Below are 18425 nucleotides of genomic sequence, written 5' to 3'. Positions count from 1 at the left end.
TGAGGAAATGTTGAGGATGTACGTCATGCATTAGTAAAGGAAGTGGGAAGAGTGTCTCCAAATGGTAGATTTTTTATATCATAATGGATATCAGGAGTCCATTCGAGGTTCTTTATGGGAAAATTTATAATACTCTTATTAGATGCAGTGATCCAGTGAAAAGGGTGTCGATTGGACGAAATATGTTGGCAGAGATGGAAAATAAAACACGGGTTATTAAGAGGAACTTGAAGGAAAAATAGGGCAGATAAAAGAGTTATACAGATCAACATAGGGAATTCAAAGAGTTTCAGATTGGGGAGCATGTGTACTTGCGCATCAAGCCTAAGAAGATCTCTTTGAGGATTTGATCATGTGTCAAGCTCTCACCTCGGTATTGCGATCCTTTTGAGATCCTTGAGAGGATTTGACTAGTGGCCTATAGACTTGCACTGCCTTCGACAATGAAAGTCCATGATGTTTTCCATGTTTCTTTTCCTAAGAGATATGTACAGGATGTTGATCAAGTGATTTCCTAGTCTGTATTGTAGGTGGAACCAATGGGATAATTCCAACCAAAACCACACTGCATATTGCAGCGGAAACAACTCATGCTGCAAAACTAAGCAATAGAGCAAGTTAAAGTGTAGTGGAAACACTTTGGGCCCGATGAAGTTACATGGGAGATGACTGATCAGATGCAGGCTTTGTATCCTTCATTATATGTATATGGTTGTGTTGTACTATGAAAAAACCCCCCATTTATAAAGAACAATAGCTAAGGTTAGAGTTATAAAGGGACCCTTTTAAATTTTTAGGTTTAGGAAAATAATACCTAACTCTAAGAAAATACCTAGAAAAACCTTGAAAAACGAACTAATGATTAAATCCACATTGTAAATCGCAAATCACACTTTTTCGCATGGCTATCTTAAAATATCTTCAAAAAATTGCGATCTGCGATTAAATCTCCCACTGCGATAACCTGATAAATAACACCTTGTCATTTCACGATGGCATTTCGCACTCCGTAAACTTCACAAGAAACTTAGCTATGCCATTATAATGTCCATTAGCGATTTGCGAAATGCGATATTGTGATATTCGCAATCGCATTTTCCTTTATGCATCTAGTAGCACTATACTGTATCAATTTAAATATTGCGATGCGCGATTAGGAGCGGTAAAACATGTGAAATAATTACGTTTTAAATATCAAAATGAACGAATTGACAGGTTAATAAATATTTAACGGCTCGAGGAAGGATAATCATTTTCCAAATTATGGGTAGTTAACATTGAGTATCTCATTAAACCTTTCTCACGATCCAAAATCATTTCAGAGAAGCTTTCATTCTTAATTACTTGATACCGTCTACACTGATATATCTTGTCTATTTTAGGCAAGCTACAGAAGACACGTCACTAAGAAAGGTGATGTAGAAGCATATCAAGTAGACCATTGTTGAATCTGAGTTTACAAAGATGGCTCCTATTTTTGCTGATACGGTTTGTGACGCTGTCGGAGGCGCAATAACTTGGGAGGTCATATACAATAGGCTTGAGGACGAACGTCCTAAAATCAATGTGACAAGAGAAACAACTGACTCAACAAGGCCTTTAGGACTTCAATGCAGATATGCTTCCTATTCTTTCCTTCATATGATAGGAGCAAGAGCTAAAATCCTCCCATACATGGATATGATCAGGTGGGTCATCGAAAACCTTATCATTGAAGATAGGCAATTCAAGAATTCAATAATGGAGCTCATAGGGTCGTTCAGAGCAGAGGACTTGAAGAAAATGTACCACATACCTAACCCACAAGACATCTACGACAAAACATTTATTTGTAACTCCGCAAAGAAGAACCCAGACCCCTTCAAGCTGATTCAGGGTTGGAGAGTATTGGAAAGTAAATTCAAATATGACAAATCAGGTATGTATGCTATACCCTCTTTGGCAAACCCCTAAAACTATGCAACATCTATGTTATGTAGATTATACGGGCTACCCAATAATACTAAGTTTTCCATAGAATGGATTCCTTTGATTGATTCCTGTGTTAATTCCCACATCATGATTTGGCCCTCCATCCTATATGATAACCTAGCCACCACCATTACCGAATATAGACAAAAGAAAGCCTCCTCTTCAGATAACCTCCCTCCATTCTATTTTAGTGCCTACATTATGGATGCTATCTGTTTTTGCATGACATTTCCAACCATGGGTTGGAAATGGACCTTACAGGACCCCTACCCAATCCATCTCAGTCATAAAAAAATATGGGAATCGCATTACATACCTCACTTCTATAAGATATTTCATTATGTTGTGTTTCCCTTACATCAAATAAATTTCAATAAAAAAGCCCCCAGGTTTTCCCAAGAAGCCACAACAGACCTGTTTACTGTCGGCAAATATTTCATTGAAGAATGGTTCACCTACATTAGGGTTTTTGGTAGCACAACCGATCTACATGTCCTTCCTTTATATGTTTCTGATAAATTATTAGCAAGAGAGATTGCCTACTAGACCGTGAAAAGGCCCTGACTAAAGTTCTCAAAGATGGAAAGAAGTCATTATGGTCCTCTTTCCCTCTCAAGTGTGGTTCTTTTGCTTTAGCAAATTTTGTTCATGATACTAAAGATTCAACACATATGGAACCCTTAGGCTTCATAAATTACCTAAGAGGCAATTTGATCCAAACAAAGTGGCATATAATGTCACTACTGGAGTAAAGTTCAAGCCATACAACCATGGGGATAATTATTTTGAAGAGTTGTTACAGTCGGCCATATCCTTCGAACAAGCATTCGAATGGGCAAAGGCGAATATGGAACCTGAAAATTTTCAAAGCTTTCAGGAATTCAGAAATGAGAGGCTCCAAGTGATCACAATGCATTTGTTAAAGCCCGAGGATAAGCCTACACCAAGTGTCAATGTTGATAGTGAAGGTCCTAGTTCTCGAGTAGACTCTCAGGTAAACACTGAGAAGACACCAGAAAAAGGGAAACCCCAAGACGCAGATAACACAACTAAGTCTAGCAGGAAGTCAGCTAAGAAACAAGTAATGAGCACCCTAACTACAAAGATCAGTTCAGAAGTCAAAGGAAATAGTTTGGAGCAGGAGTGGGATCAGTTTAATCAGAAATTGCAAGGCACTCCCAAAGCGACAAATACCCAAGAAACAGTGGAATGTAAAACTCCTCTGCTTGTTCATAAGGATACAGAACCCAAGTCTATCGGCGAACAATTCAAGCTTATGGAGGAATAAGAGATAACATCCCAGCATACTGAAATTATCCCTGCTCTGTCCACATCAGAAATTATTTTGAAAGTAACTGAAATACCTCCACTTGATGTGTTCTATAGCCATCTCCACAAGCTTGTAGTAAGAAGGCAGAGAAAAAGGAAAAGGGTAGACACACCCGAATTCCCACTTGGAAACGAGCCGATGGACGTTGTTTGGAAGGGAATTCCTTTCAATCCAACTAAGAATTTGACTAGATTATCACAGTTCATAGGAGCATATTCATCGGCCACTATGGACAAGGCTACTGAAGTCTCTACTTTGTTAAGGGAAAAATAGGAGAGGATTGCACAACTCGAAGCAGAGAAAGCAAGCTTAAACAGGCAACCGGCTGAGTAGCTCACACAATTGTAGCAAGACATGGAGGTCCTGAAAATAAGCCATGAAGTCGATATATCAGCCAAAAGCATGCAACTCCAAGAAATGCAACAAGCCATGGAAAGATACAAGGATGTTCCCACTACTAAGGAGTTTATTAAAGGGGCACTGGAATTAAATTCCCTTCCGGTGAAACAACAAGAGTATTTCTGCCAAAAGATGTCACACATTACTCCCTATCTGACTACTATAGACCAGCTGACAGATAAGGAAATTGACTAGAGAACTAAGTTTAACGATTTAAACACCAGAATCTCTGAGTTCATCAAATGGCAGGAAATAAAAGACGGAAGGAAATACAATCTACCCGAGATTGAGGAAACTCATAAAGACATTCTCTTCATGGATTGGGATGCGAGAATCAAACAGGCCGAGCTAGCAGTTGCAAGGGTAGCCGGGGTATCAAAGAATATCATTAAGGCAGTGAATCACATCCTGTTTGCCACCAATCTCATTAAAGAAGGCAATCTGAAAGAAATGCCCGATTTAAATGCTCTGTATAAAAGCTGGCAAGAAAAGGCAGGGACTCAAAGAGAGGCAATTACAAAATTGACCAGGACCGACTGGGAGTCGTATTGGCAGTATCTTGTTAAGCCACACAACCAGATTATGACTCTCAACTGTTCCCTTCATACGACTCAATGGATGCTTCCACCTCTCACCGATGCGATTTTCACAGGACAGCTCAGGATACATTTCGGGGCACCTCCTCAAATTCAACCGATGACCGATATAAGCGATTTGAAGGACACGATGGCAGACAACAAGTCATCCTCTTAATTCTGCTCATTTAGCCTTTGTTTATTTTTGGAGTTAGTTACCTAGTTAGGAGGAAGTTTGTTTGAAACCTCCTCAAATTTTGTATAATCTATTTTTGCACATTAGTTAGAATAATATCTATATCCTTCTCATGCATTTAGAGAAGGGTCCAAAATTTTATAAAAAACATCTGCAAAGAATGCACTATTGTAAGTTTGTGAATTCTTTGGTGAAATTATGGAACATTATCGTTTCTTTTAGATATCAGACTACTTTCCTTTGTTGATGCACTATTGTATTGTTGGGAGACAATTTGATTTGAAGAAAGAAGTTGGTCTATGTCATTTGTTAAATGAGCAAGACTTCACACATATGGTACTATTATATTGTATGATTGATTCTGTTTACATTTAGTTAGTGGGAAAACTTTACTTTCATGAATTGTATGTGATATTTATTGCTTATGTTAAGTGTTAATTGCACTTATGTATGATGCCTAGCTGAAATTGTGATTTTCATATATGACTCATCATATATGCAATATATTTTATAAATTTCTTTGACTAACTATTTTTCAAAGGAATTATCTTTATACATTATCATCTCTGTTTAGTTGCGTTCAATCTTTATTATCACATGTTAATCAAATATATTTGTAGATCACATACCACACAGAAATACCCGGGTTTATATTAGAATAAGTTAGTTAGAGAACTGCATCATAGAATAGGTCATTTGGATTATCATTATTGTATTGCAAACACTCATGAACCACCCACTCTCATCTTAAAACCCACACTGGGAAACTGGTCCCATTATCCCTAGTCGAAGCCACCACTTTAAATGGAAAAGGAGCTGTCTTAAGGTCTAGACCAGGTGGTTATACCCCATGTTTCGGCAACAGAATTCTGAGGCCACAACAGGTTGTAAATACCACAATGAACTGTGTTATAAAGCTTTAATAAGAAATATGTTTGTTTTTCTTTAAGAAGGTTTCCACTGTAAATGTTGCATAAAGCTATGTTAGAAAGCTACATAGGCAGTATATTTTTGTTTTCAGTGGTTTGCTGGTCATAGGTATCATAGAACAACAAAGACGGTGTTCCCCTAAAGGGGAGGTGTTTGTAATAACATCAGGCTAAAAGTTCATGTAATAAAGGATAATAAAGGAAAAATAAGACCAAGGTCATGAGACACGTATTCCAAGCTGAATGTTGGGAAAACACTATAGTGGGCATCACTTTGGTTTATTTATGGCTAAGTAAATTGGCAAAGGAAAAGAGGAATTAATTGACATTTATTTATGACAAATAAAGGAAAATATTAGAAAAAGAAGGTGAAGAGACACATATTTGCATGCTAAGGAAATTAGAAGGAAAATTAAGAAAAAGGAGACATCAATAATATAAAGGCATCAGAGAATCAGTTCCTAGCTTTTGCTAGTTTATCTTTTGTCAGTTTTGGCTTTGGAATTAGTTTAAGAGAGAGAGAGAGAGCTCCAAGAGGAGAAAGCAAGCAAACAAAGGAAAAACAAGCATGGAAGACAAAGTAAGGAAAAGGAAAGCAAAGGAAATCAAGGAGAAGTTTGGATCGGTAGCTTCAGAAGGAATATTTTGCAAGTAACATGTTGCATCTGTGGTTTCCTAGTTGAGGTATGAATGCATGGTTCATGCATTTGTTTATTTGGTTTATTTGCTATTATTGGCATGGATTTTTCCTGGGTCGACAGTGGTTTCAGCCCTGCCTTGCCATTTCCCGGATAGCCATGGTATGATGGGATTCATTTCTTGGTTGAGCTTTGGATTGCTAGAAGGTTTTGGAAATGAGTGAGGCGGTCTTAGGAAAATTCCCAAGGGTTTGGGGTGGAGATGGTTTTCTCTGGGAAGCCCTCGACAGGTGGCTGGAGATAAGACAATTCCTCAAGGTATGGTGAAGGAATTATGAAGCATACAAGCTTGGTTTAGTTTTGTGATCTCGAGATTGGTTTAGGTGATATCACAATAGTTTGAGGATAGGAGGTGGTTTAACCTCTACGTTACCTCAGTTTTTTATGTCTTGATTTATCCCATGAGATCCTACATTCATGATTAGAATATGGCACAGGGGAGATTCACTAAAAGAAATATTTGGTTCAGCTCAATCTATGGTTGGGTGGTGCGTGGAGATCCTGATTTGGTTGGCTTTTGCATATGTTAATAAGATTTATATTCCTACTGTGATTTGTGAGCACGTATACTTGTTTTTATGTTGATTTGATGGTTTTTCTGTCATGGTCAATATTCTTGTTATATGCTGGTTATAAACATGATTTATGATGTGCTCTAGCTATGGTTCTTGTTATGCTTTGATAAGTTATCAAATGATTGATGAATCCATGGGCTAACTAGTGTTGTTGCAACTACTTGAGAGAGAATTAGACTTTCTTTGTGATTTTTAGCTAAAGTGAAAATATTTACACTTAGATATGCATTCATGATCTGTAACTTACATGTTTACCCTACGTTTGACGAAGTGTTGAGTGTGTTCTAGGTAGTCTAGGTCAAGTTTCTGATTCAAGTTTAAAGGTTTAGCATTGTTGCTTTGTGAAATGTGATTCTGGAAAGTTATAGGAAGTTTTGGGCAGTGGTTTGGAGGCTAGCCTAGAAAAGTGGCTCAGATTTCTGGACCGTAGGAATTGAACTGAGGAATTTAGGTGCATGGAGGCAAGCCTATGCGTGTAGTTGGAGGCCTATAACCACACACTTGCCTTGTTGTGAATTTGGTTAGGGTGTTAAGTCAGTGAAAAAGGGGTCCAACTTAGGGATTGACAATTTGGGTTGAATTGTAGACTTCTAAGTGGTTTGGGGTCTCTGAGGGGTGTTAGTGAAGTTGTAGGTTTGTTGGCCCCACTTCCATAACATAACTTGGAGGTTGGGTCATGTCATAGTGGCACTCCACTTCATATTTACCGAGAGGGCTTGTAAAAGAGATTAAATGTGGGGAGGGGTGTATCACACCTGGTTGACCAACAAAGAAGGAAAAATTCATTGTACTTTGACAGAGCTCTTAGAGGACTATTTTGTTGATTAGTTAGGGCACACATTGCTGCTATTGAATGTTGTTGAATTGGAAATATTTTCACAAGAGTTAACTTTTGTTGAATCTCTCTCTCTCTCTTTGGTCTCTATTTTGGTTGTTGACTTATTGGATATTAGATAGTCAATATTGACTTTGACTCTTCGATGATCTGCTCTCTTTGTTGAATGTTTGAAGACAACCTAATAGAGGAAGAATTACAAAGGGTTTTACCCCTTGTTGGGTTTTTTCCTTGGTTGTTGACAAAATATTGTATGTTGTCTCTTGACTGTCTTTTATTGTGCACATTGTATAGTTGTTCTGTCTACTATTGATCTAATATTATTGATTAATTGAGGAAGAGGGAATTGTAATTTGGATCCTATTGGAAATTGTTGAAGTGATATTTTGCAGCATAGAACAATTCTTGGTGAAAAATTAACATGGTATGAGAATTGAGGTGAAGACAAGCCCAATAGACATAGAGTAAAAGCATCCATCTTCTATTAGCTGATTTTTGGTCTGGTAAAAAATGTCTACCTCATACATTAAGGATAATGAAAATTTAGATGATGCATCTACCTTTGCAGCTTGGAAGACCAGGATAAATGTTACCTTAAACGAGTATGATGTCTTGGAACATGTGGAAGGAAATATTTCACCGCCACCAAAAAATGCTCCCCAAGATGCCAAATCTGAGGACAAGAAAGGTGAGATTAAAGTTAATAAGATCATTATTGATTCTTTAAGAGATCATCTACTTGTTTATATTTCATCTTTGAAGGCGTGCAAATAGATGTATGATAAGGTTGTTGGCATGTATGAAGTGAAAAATTTGAGCCACATTATGGATTTGAAAAATCAACTCAAGGAGTTTAAGATGCACAAAGGAGAGACTATACAATCATTCTTCATGAGAATCCATTAAATTAGGGATCAACTACAGATCGCTCAAGAAATTGTACCTGGTAGGGAATTGGTGGTGAATTCCTTTAGTGGTCTTCCTTCATCATGGGACATGTTCATTACTTCTATCAACAATAGATAAAGAATCCCTACTTTTGATGAGCTACTTTCTCTATGCAATCAAGAGGAAATATTGATGATATCTAGGGGAAGAATTGAAAGGCCAAATGAAGGAGAGGCTACTACATTTGTTTCTCAAGGGGAGAAGAAGAACAAGAAGAAAGTAAAGGGAAATCCATCTTATCCAATAATACGTCCTCAAGACAAATAAGATTCCAAGGACTTAAGAAGACAAGATAGAGATGTTGAATGCTACAATCGTTATATAAAATGTCACTATGCTTGATATTTCCCTGAGAATAGAGATGCTCTAAGAAGAAACACTTTAAGCTCCTACAACAATAACTGTGGCTACAACAACAACAAGTCATATGATAGAAGAGATTATATAAGAGATGAAAGAAGGAATGATAGAAGAGATTATATAAGAGATGAAAGAAGGAATGATAGAAGAAGAAGAGAATCTCCTGATGATCGTGAAGAAGGCTACTGTCCACAAAATAGGTCAAGAAATTCTAGGTATGAAAGCAATGCTACTAATCAATCTGAATATATCCTTATTTCTACACTTTCTAGTTCCTTTCCTCTGGATACTTGGGATAGTTGGTTGGTTGATAGTGGGGCCTCTCATCATTTCTCTGGGTATAAGGAAGTTCTCTCTAATTTAGTAGAGAGGGAGTCAAGTTTGAATATTATTCTTGGAGATAACTCCACTCATCCCATTAAAGGCTTTGGGTCCATTAAATTTTACTTGCATTTGGGGGAATCTATTTTGCTTCATGATGTGATGTATGTGTTGGGATTGAAGAAGAATTTGGTATCTATATCTGCTTTGGAAGAAAAATGAATGAGGTTCACTTTCATCAAAGGAAAAGTACTTACTTGCCCTGTTGGATCCTCTACGAGAGATTCTTTCACACTAGGATCTAGATTTGAAGGAATCTATAGAGTCACTTGAAGACCTATTCTAGCAATGGTCCATGATACAAATCATCAAAGCAAGCTGTGGCACCGAAGATTGGCCCATCTCCACTATGAAGCACAACCAAAATTAAAGAAGTTGGTCTTTAGGATTCCTGATGTTCAATATCGACATGATGGAGTATGTCTAGGATGCACTAGTGGAAAGAATACAAGGGGACCATTCCCCTCTAGTGACAAAAAGTTGAAAGACATCCTCCATCTCATTCATTCTGATATATGTGATATGATGCTCATACATTCACTTGGTGGCCATATTTTCTATATTTCCTTCATCGAAAATTTCTCAAAAAATACATGGATATATTACTTGAATTACAAGGACAAGGCCTTCAACATATTCAAGGAATTCAAGGATTTGGTTGAAAATCAAGCAGGGAAGTAAATTAGGATCTCTAGGTCTGGAAATGGTGGGGAATACATTTCAAATGAATTGATATACTTTTACAGGAAATAAGGTATCAAGAAGGATATTATTGTGCCCTATAATCCCGAACAAAATAGAGTGGTTGAGAGAAAGAAACGACCTATTGTAGAAGCTTCCTAAGCCATGCTCCATGATCAAAAGATGCCAAAGTTCCTTTGAGGAGAAGCAGAAAACACAACGGTATATGTTCAAAATAGGGTGCCTCATCAAGAATTGGACAACACGACCCTCGAAAAAGTATTCACATGTATCAAGCCCGACATTGGTCACCTCTATATAATTGGCTACCCATATATTTCCATGTGGCAAAGGACAAAGGAAACAGGCTAGAAGCCACTGGAAGAAAAGGTACAATTTTTAGATATTGTGAAGATTATAAAGAATTTAGAATATACATTCCTAGTCAAAGAAGGTTGAAATTAGTAGGGATGTAACATTTGATGAATATGTCTCCCTTGGAAAAGAAAGGGACCTTCCTCCGCCTCCTCCTCTTGAGAAGAAGAATGATGATATGGATATTCTATAAGGTCTGTCCATGCGTTAATCTGAGAGATATGTTATTGATGATCCCATGGAGCTCATGGAACCCTTGGATTCTCCTACATGTGACCCTCTTGCCAGGAAGATGCCACTTTGGCTTTGTGACACATTCCTGGATGTCGAGAGACACTTTCCCTCTAGAGGGACCTTTAGAGAAAGAAAGAATCCATGCAGGTGTTGTGGGGAAAAATGCCTATTTAGGACGATCCTATCCACCTAAGGTGTGACAGCGCCTTGGCAACAAACGAATACAACTATTATGATTTCTTCCTTTATGAAATATGAAAGAGTGGAGATTGGCAGACTTACCGTTACCTTCCGGTTGTCCCTCGATCTAGATCCTCTTTCCCTTTGTGTGTCTACAGCTACTCACCTCCTCGCTTGCTCAAGAGAACAACGACTTGAATCCCACGAGGTCACAAGAGAACAGCTACCTGTGACAAGAGAACAACTACTTGCGACAAGAGAAGAACACAATACAAAGGCACATATACATATTCATAAATGATTCAGGATTAGAAGTAAATCAAATACACTAATGCAATCATACAAAATACACCAGCATATAGGAAAGAATCAAGATAGCTTTATTGAAAGTAACAGGGTTCAGGAAGAGATACAACCCATGGGGCTCCAATCCAGCATCTCCTTCCCAGCAGAATGGAATTCCCTCTTCAACTCCTTTCAAAGCATAAACACCCAATGTATCCAGCCACAAACCAACAACAATTCTTTACTTTCACAAAATTCCAGCCTCCCTGACCTCTTGTAGGAGAGATCTATATATAGGGATATTGGAGAAAGGATGAGTCAGCTTGAGACTGGTATGAAGCTGACTAGTGTCCTCTCCCTCTCATAGTTCTTGAGTCCACTTGGAGGTTCTTGCTTCCACTTGGAGATTTGGAACCTCTTACTCATCACCAGTCGAATTCTCTGATCCAAGTGTCATTTTGGAAGCTTCCTGGGCATTGACACCTTGAGAAATGACTCTGCCACTTGTCCAAACTCGCTTAGCGCAGGTAGCCTTTGTTGCAGTTGACATTCAATGCAGGTAGACAGTGGAGCAGTTGACATTCAGCGTAGATGCTCAGTGGAGCAGTTGACATGATCCAGAATTGCCTTGTTTTTGAGTGTTTTCAGGTGGAGAACTTCAGTGAATTGCTGTGGTTAGTTGGCCTTGTTCTTCTAGGGGTAGGAACAACATGTTTAGGGACTTTGGATCCCTTGATTATCGACATTTCATGCTCAGTGATGCAAGGCACAAAAATGTCTATAACAGTTGCCCCCTAAAGTATGAGGCCGTTTATCGGGTGAAATGCTTTATCCAGGAGGGTCCGAAGTTCATCCATCTGCTGGGAGGAGACCTGTAATAAAATACAATACAATACATTATGATTCATTCTGCTTTCATGATCTAGCTGAGGCGGGCATCCCCATGCTCAGCTTTATAAATACATTTTGGTACATAGAGCAGACGATCGTCTGATGGTAGACTGATAATTCTGGCGAAACTATCATCCTTTGAGTAGGATGATCATCTGCTGCAATGATGTACATATCAAATGTCTTTATTTTTCCTGAATATATATCGCAGCCTGGATGGATGAAACTAGATCCGGGGTCTTCAAACTCGTTCGATCTTCACTCTAAGTACAAGTCGATCCATGTGAGAATTGCGCTGAAGTCGAACATGGAGAGACATCGCTTGATTACCGGTCAATGATGTAAACCGTTAACAAGCGCGAGAGGAATCACCGATAATGATAATGACCCTCAAGGTATTGCAGTACAATTCACATGGTGTGAATAAAGGACTTGGCGTCGAACACCATGCAAAATCTTCTGGTCGAAGGTCATTGATGTATACCTGTCGCCGGAAGTGAGAAACTTGCCATTGAGGCATGCAAGCTTCAAAGTACTGAAGGGGGTGTTCCTAGATCAACTTCTTGGATAATGAGCTGATGTCGACAAGAAGCGATCCGTCACAGGAGGGCCTTAATGAATCCCACATCAGTGACATGGAACGGAGCTAATGACTTTAATGGAGGTGAAAACGATCTGTGACATATGATTCAGGGTGGCGGTCATGAATGGATGAAGGATAATGTATGGTAGTGGATGGGACCCGGTTGACTCTTTTTGAACGACTTCTCTTGAACATATGGCGACACTGATGCGATGGATTGGTAGCATTACCCCAAATATGGATGGTATGGCGAGACCATGGTGATGTGACCGGTGAATGAAACAACCCAACCCGAATGTGGTACGGAGGAAAAGTGTCATGTTCAAGAGCGACCTGCTACCATCAAAGTTTTCTTGATTTTTCCCAATTTTTCCCCAGTCATTACTGACCAGTACCTCTTTATTTTTGTCAAGCTTGAGGAGGATAACATATGCTTGTTCTATAACCTGCCCTTCGGGCAAGCCCATCGCTATGTTTTAACGAGCCTAGCGATAGGGAAACTCGTTCTCGTCTAAAGACAAGTTTGTCGCTATTTAATAATTTAACGAGTCTAACGACAAGGATAACTCGGTTCTTTTCATCTTTATAGAGTCTGAAAAGATACATAAAGTCAACTCCAAAATTCCTTTTTCGTCATCTAATCCCTTAAGTCCAAAAAAGTATAAAACAATACGGAAGGGATGAGTTTTCGATAACTTTAACGAGCCGAATAAAACAAGCGCTCGACCTTTTTGTGCAATAATCCCTCAAGTCCAAAAAGATTAAAATCTAGAGGAGGGATAGCTCTTCCCGTCACTTTAATGAGCTGGAAGGCCAAAACTCGGCAATCTTTTCATATTTTACGAGTCAATTGAAAAGAGCTTAAAGAAGACTCGTCTTTTGAGGAACGAGTGATAAACAGGGATAGCAACTGATTCCAGGTACAGGTTGGAATTTTCCAATCACGGCAGTGTCACAAGGATGGCTAGGTGAAATCACTCTTCGCAGCTGTTCCTCAAAATGGGTAAACAATCATATGGGGGTGAACGATCGGCCAAATGAAAAGTGAAGGTGGTAGGTGCACATACGACCAAGGCTTTTATGGCTGATAAATTTACGATCACAGTGGTTATTTACCGGGATAGGTTCATTTTTTAGTTAAAAATGAGCTTAAACTCTGGAGGAAACATTGCTCACTGCTTATATTTATTTTTTAACGAGCATGAAGACCGCGTTAAAACTGCTCGGATCTTGCGTTTATTTTTTAACGAGCATGAACTTTATGCTAAAACTGCTCGATTACCCAGTCATAAGATAAGAGTGTCTCATGGAAGATCCCATTTTTTATAGAGCTTGCGCCTTACCGAAGCTATGCTCACTCATCCTTTCTTTATGCAAGTTTGGAAACGGCTAATCCTACGAGTTTAAAGGGTTAGACCTACAAGTTTAAAGGGAGGACCTAAAAATTTAAAAAAATAAATAGTCGCCCCTTGCTTGCACTCCAAAAGGTTGCATGCCCCCAGGTATAAAACAGAGTTTCAAGGTTACCTCTACTTCAATTCCATCGAAACTTTCGTTTCACTGGGAGAGGTTTACCTCTTTCAGGTTACCCAAAGATTGTCTCATTAATCTTTCAAACAAAACACTTCCTCGGCAATGCCTACCAAAATAGACAAGTGTGAATGACCATTGTCAAACACGTAACTTTGACAAAAGAATCTTATTCTAGAACAACCCCTCTTCCCTCCACGAACGGGGTACGGACTAGTCATATTCTCCCGCGGAAACCTACCCTATACCCAAAGTTTCCTTGCCGAAACAGGCCAAGATGCATGCCCCCTGGGTTCCGGTCATACCCTCCCGGATTACTCGCGCTCATCAGGAGGACGGACCGTTGGTTGAGACACTTCTTGCATGTATAGACCATTTAGGGATGGTACATGACTATTTGCGATGTGTGATCCGGGAAACGAAAGTTGGTCTACGAGCTTGACCATTCTTCCTTCATGCGGAAAACACATTACTCTAAAGAGTGAGGAGACTACAGCTCCCATGCAATATATATAGTCTCGTCCAAGGAGTAGGTTATAATCCAAGGGTCCTTGAACGACCATCACGTTCATTTGAACGGTCTTCCCTTTCAATGTTATAGGCACATTGGGGAGGATCCCTAAAGGTCGACTGGTTCCTTTATCAAAACCTGATAGATTTCTCATCTCAGGTAAGAGCGCTGGCGAACCAAGTGCTCTCCAAGCAATAGAGGAAAGGATACTCACAGATGCCCCCTCATCAATGATAGTGCCAGCCATTACCATTCTGTATATTTGACAAATAATTATGAATGGTACACTGGCTGGCAACCGGGGTCTGCCTAGTTGGTTCCAATCAAAGGACACAACTAGGTTGCTTGGTGGTGGGACCGAGTATACGGCCGGATAGCGCTCTGATGAACTTCCTTCCTGCGATAAAGGAATGGTGGCATTGCCCCCTTGATCATCAGAGTCAGTGCTGATGAAGAGAATCTGGACGGTGTCGTCTTGATTTTCCTCTGTGATGGTGTCATTTGAGGATGGAGCCTCTGAAGGCAAAACCGGGTCAACTGCCGTATCAACCTTTTGACTTTCGTCAGGCATGGATCCAGACGGTTCATCTTCAATGACAGGTGTTTCGGCTGACCACTTGAGTGGCTCAGCCGGATTCTCAACTAGTGAGGGACTTGGCAGGAGTCTTTGATATCCAGGAGGAAGATTCGCTCGTAAAATCGGGCGATCTTCCAGAACTCTTTTCGCCTCGTCTAAGAAGGGACAACGGTGGATGGTGTGATCGCCTTCACACAGTCTGCAGGGAAATTTAGTTTTCCCGCTCCGTCCTGGAGCTTCACTCCCACTAGTTGACGACGAGCAGTCGACATGATTATCAGAGGTCGATGCTCCCGAATTTTGCAGACGGGGGGACCAGTCTCTTAGTATCCGCGGGATACAGGGACAATCTCTGTGGAAGTGGTCTCCCCTGCATATGACGCATGACGATTTAGGCCTTACGAGTGTGGTGTGTGGATTTTTGTTAGATGACATTTGTTTGCCCCCAGTCACCTTAGGCTCCTTCTTCTTCTTTTCTTTCTTCTTCTTCTCCTTCTTCTCCTTAGGAACACGGTTTTTTGATTTACCAGTTCCGTCAAGTGAAGAGGAAGGAGGGGAGGAAGATGAAGTTGAAGGCTGGGAGGCAACTCTTGTCTGATCTAACTGTTGACTCGAATGTTCAGGAATGGTGGTATTCTGAACAACATTGGTTGAAAAGAGCCAAACTGGTAGGCCAATTGTCAGTCCTGGAAGCGACAATGTGGCCATGTGGGGCGCACCAACATCTCCCCAAGAGGAGAAGGGACTAGGATTTCCACCCAAGGGAACTCCTTGGTTGGTGTGCTCCATCTTTTCGACCTAAAGATCAACGCAGGATAAAAGGGTGATTGTTCCGTTTAAAATAAATTGTTAACGACGCTTTAGACACAACTTGCTTTTTCACTTTTAAAGAGTCGAGAAAAAGCTAAAGATGACTCTAGTCTCCTTAGATATTTTAACGAGCCCGAAGTGACAAATGCTCGGATGGACTTTTTCTTTTATAGAGTCTGAAAAAGGCCAAAAGAAACTGCTCTGGAGATCTAGGCAGAGGGTGTGCCAAACTTTTCGCAAAACCACAGAATACGTTTTACGGTACGGGTGGTCAATCTTCGTGAATGCTGTGTTCACTGCATTGCGATCAGTAGGGCGACCGACACGGCTTCCTAAGGATAAAGGATATATGCCTATAGGGGTCTCCCAATATATACGCGACGGTACGTGGGAGCACAAATCCGTATTAGCGCCACCGACTCTCAGGAGGAATCACCCACCTTCTTCGAGATCGACAGTCACTATGTTTAACGACGCCGGAACACGTCTCTAGCCTAGACCTCTATGTTGTGCGTTATGTTACAAAGCATTGTTAGGTTCATTCAGTTTATTTTAGGTTGATCTTTTTAAAGTTTGCCTTTCAAGGTTCACCACGAGATGTATGATACAAATTCCTAAATGCAGTCTAAGATGATAAGCAAGCTTTATTATCTTTCAACTTTGAAAATCCTAGCTACTAAGGGAAAAGAATAACACTATCTTTTCTCAAAGAGCAATCAGCACACTCTAATGCACTTTCCCTAAATCCAACATGCAAACTTATCAAATGCAAAATGCACAATGCAGGTGTTTGTTTTCACTTTCTTAGTATAAATGCCTACAAAGAAAGCTTTTTGCACAAATTTGAATTTGCTTTTAAAATGATCAATACAAACAAGTTCACTCTTTTCGAAAACAACAAGGGTAGAAGAGATTACAATCACTTTGCTACTTTTCGAAATAAAGACTTGTTTTGACACTTAAAAGACACAAATTCAAACCAATAAGCAAAAGTAAATCAATAATCAAACTGCAAACAGCCAACGAATCTCTCTTCTAAGATTATAATCAAATCTGAATCAAAGGCTACAGGATGACTACTTTACTCATGCAAAGGAAGACTGTAAATGACTCCACAAACACATAAAAACATTCACAATCTTTTTGTACAAAAATGAGGCGGAATCAAGTAAAGAAAAGCTTTTCAGACTGGTACCTATGCTGGTCAAAGGCTGCAAAAACAGAGATCAAAACAGGGCAATAAAGGACAAAGAACCCCAGCTGCACAAGGCCACACTAGTTCAGCGCAGGTCCAACACTGTCAGTTTGACATTCAGCGCAGATAGCCCCTTCGGGACCTGCGTTGAAATGCAGACTGCCTTCACAGTGTCTGCGCTGAAAGGGAAAACTCTCGTTTCCCTTGGTTTCTGGGTCACAAAATGATCAAAAATCAACTGTTTCAGGCCAAATCAGAAACATAAGCAAGGTATAAACAGAGGGATGCTTTGATAGGGTACTAAAGACTATCACAAGGATCAATCAAATCATTTGTGGATCTAGTTTAGATCATAGACAAGTCCAACCACTGGCTCAAAGCAGCAACTTTTTACTTTGCAGTTCAAAGTTGCTGTCAAGTCTATGAAGTAAACAAATGACGGAAACACAAATGAAATGAATAAACAAGTTTCTCCCCAGTGGAGTCGCCAATTTGTTGTGGGTAAAAATGCCTATTTAGGACGATCCTATCCACCTAAGGTGTGACAACGCCTTAGCAACAAACGAATACAGCTATTATGATTTCTTCCTTTATGAAATATGAAAGAGTGGAGATTGGCAGACTTACCGTTGTCTTCCGGTTGTCCCTCGATCTAGATCCTCTTTCCCTTTGTGTGTCTACAACTACTCGCCTCCTCGCTTGCTCAAGAGAAAAGCTACTTGAATCCCACGAGGTCACAAGAAAACAACTACCTGTGACAAGAGAACAGCTACTTGCGACAAGAGAAGAACACAATACAAAGGCACATATACATATTCATAAATGATTCAGGATTAGAAGTAAATCAAATACACTAATGCAATCATACAAAATACACCAGCATATAGGAAAGAATCAAGATAGCTTTATTGAAATTAACAGGGTTCAGGAAGAGATACAACCCATGGGGCTCCAATCCAGCATCTCCTTCCCAGCAGAATGGAATTCCCTCTTCAGCTCCTTTCAAAGCATAAACACCCAATGTATCCAGCCACAAACCAACAACAATTCTTTACTTTCACAAAATTCCAGCCTCCCTGACCTCTTGTAGGAGAGATCTATATATAGGGATATTGGAGAAAGGATGAGTCAGCTTGAGACTGGTATGAAGCTGACTAGTGTCCTCTCCCTCTCATAGTTCTTGAGTCCACTTGGAGGTTCTTGCTTCCACTTGGAGATTTGGAACCTCTTACTCATCACCAGTCGAATTCTCTGATCCAAGTGTCATTTTGGAAGCTTCCTGGGCATTGACACCTTGAGAAATGACTCTGCCACTTGTCCAAACTCGCTTAGCGCAGGTAGCCTTTGTTGCAGTTGACATTCAACGCAGGTAGACA

Source organism: Pinus tabuliformis, chromosome 1_1, assembly GCF_031772625.1.
Source record: "Pinus tabuliformis cultivar Carrire ecotype Pingquan chromosome 1_1, CPIR1, whole genome shotgun sequence".
In the NCBI taxonomy this organism is placed as follows: Eukaryota; Viridiplantae; Streptophyta; class Pinopsida; order Pinales; family Pinaceae; genus Pinus; species Pinus tabuliformis.
The sequence above is the reverse complement of the archived record's forward strand: the minus strand, read 5'-3'. Positions refer to the sequence as shown.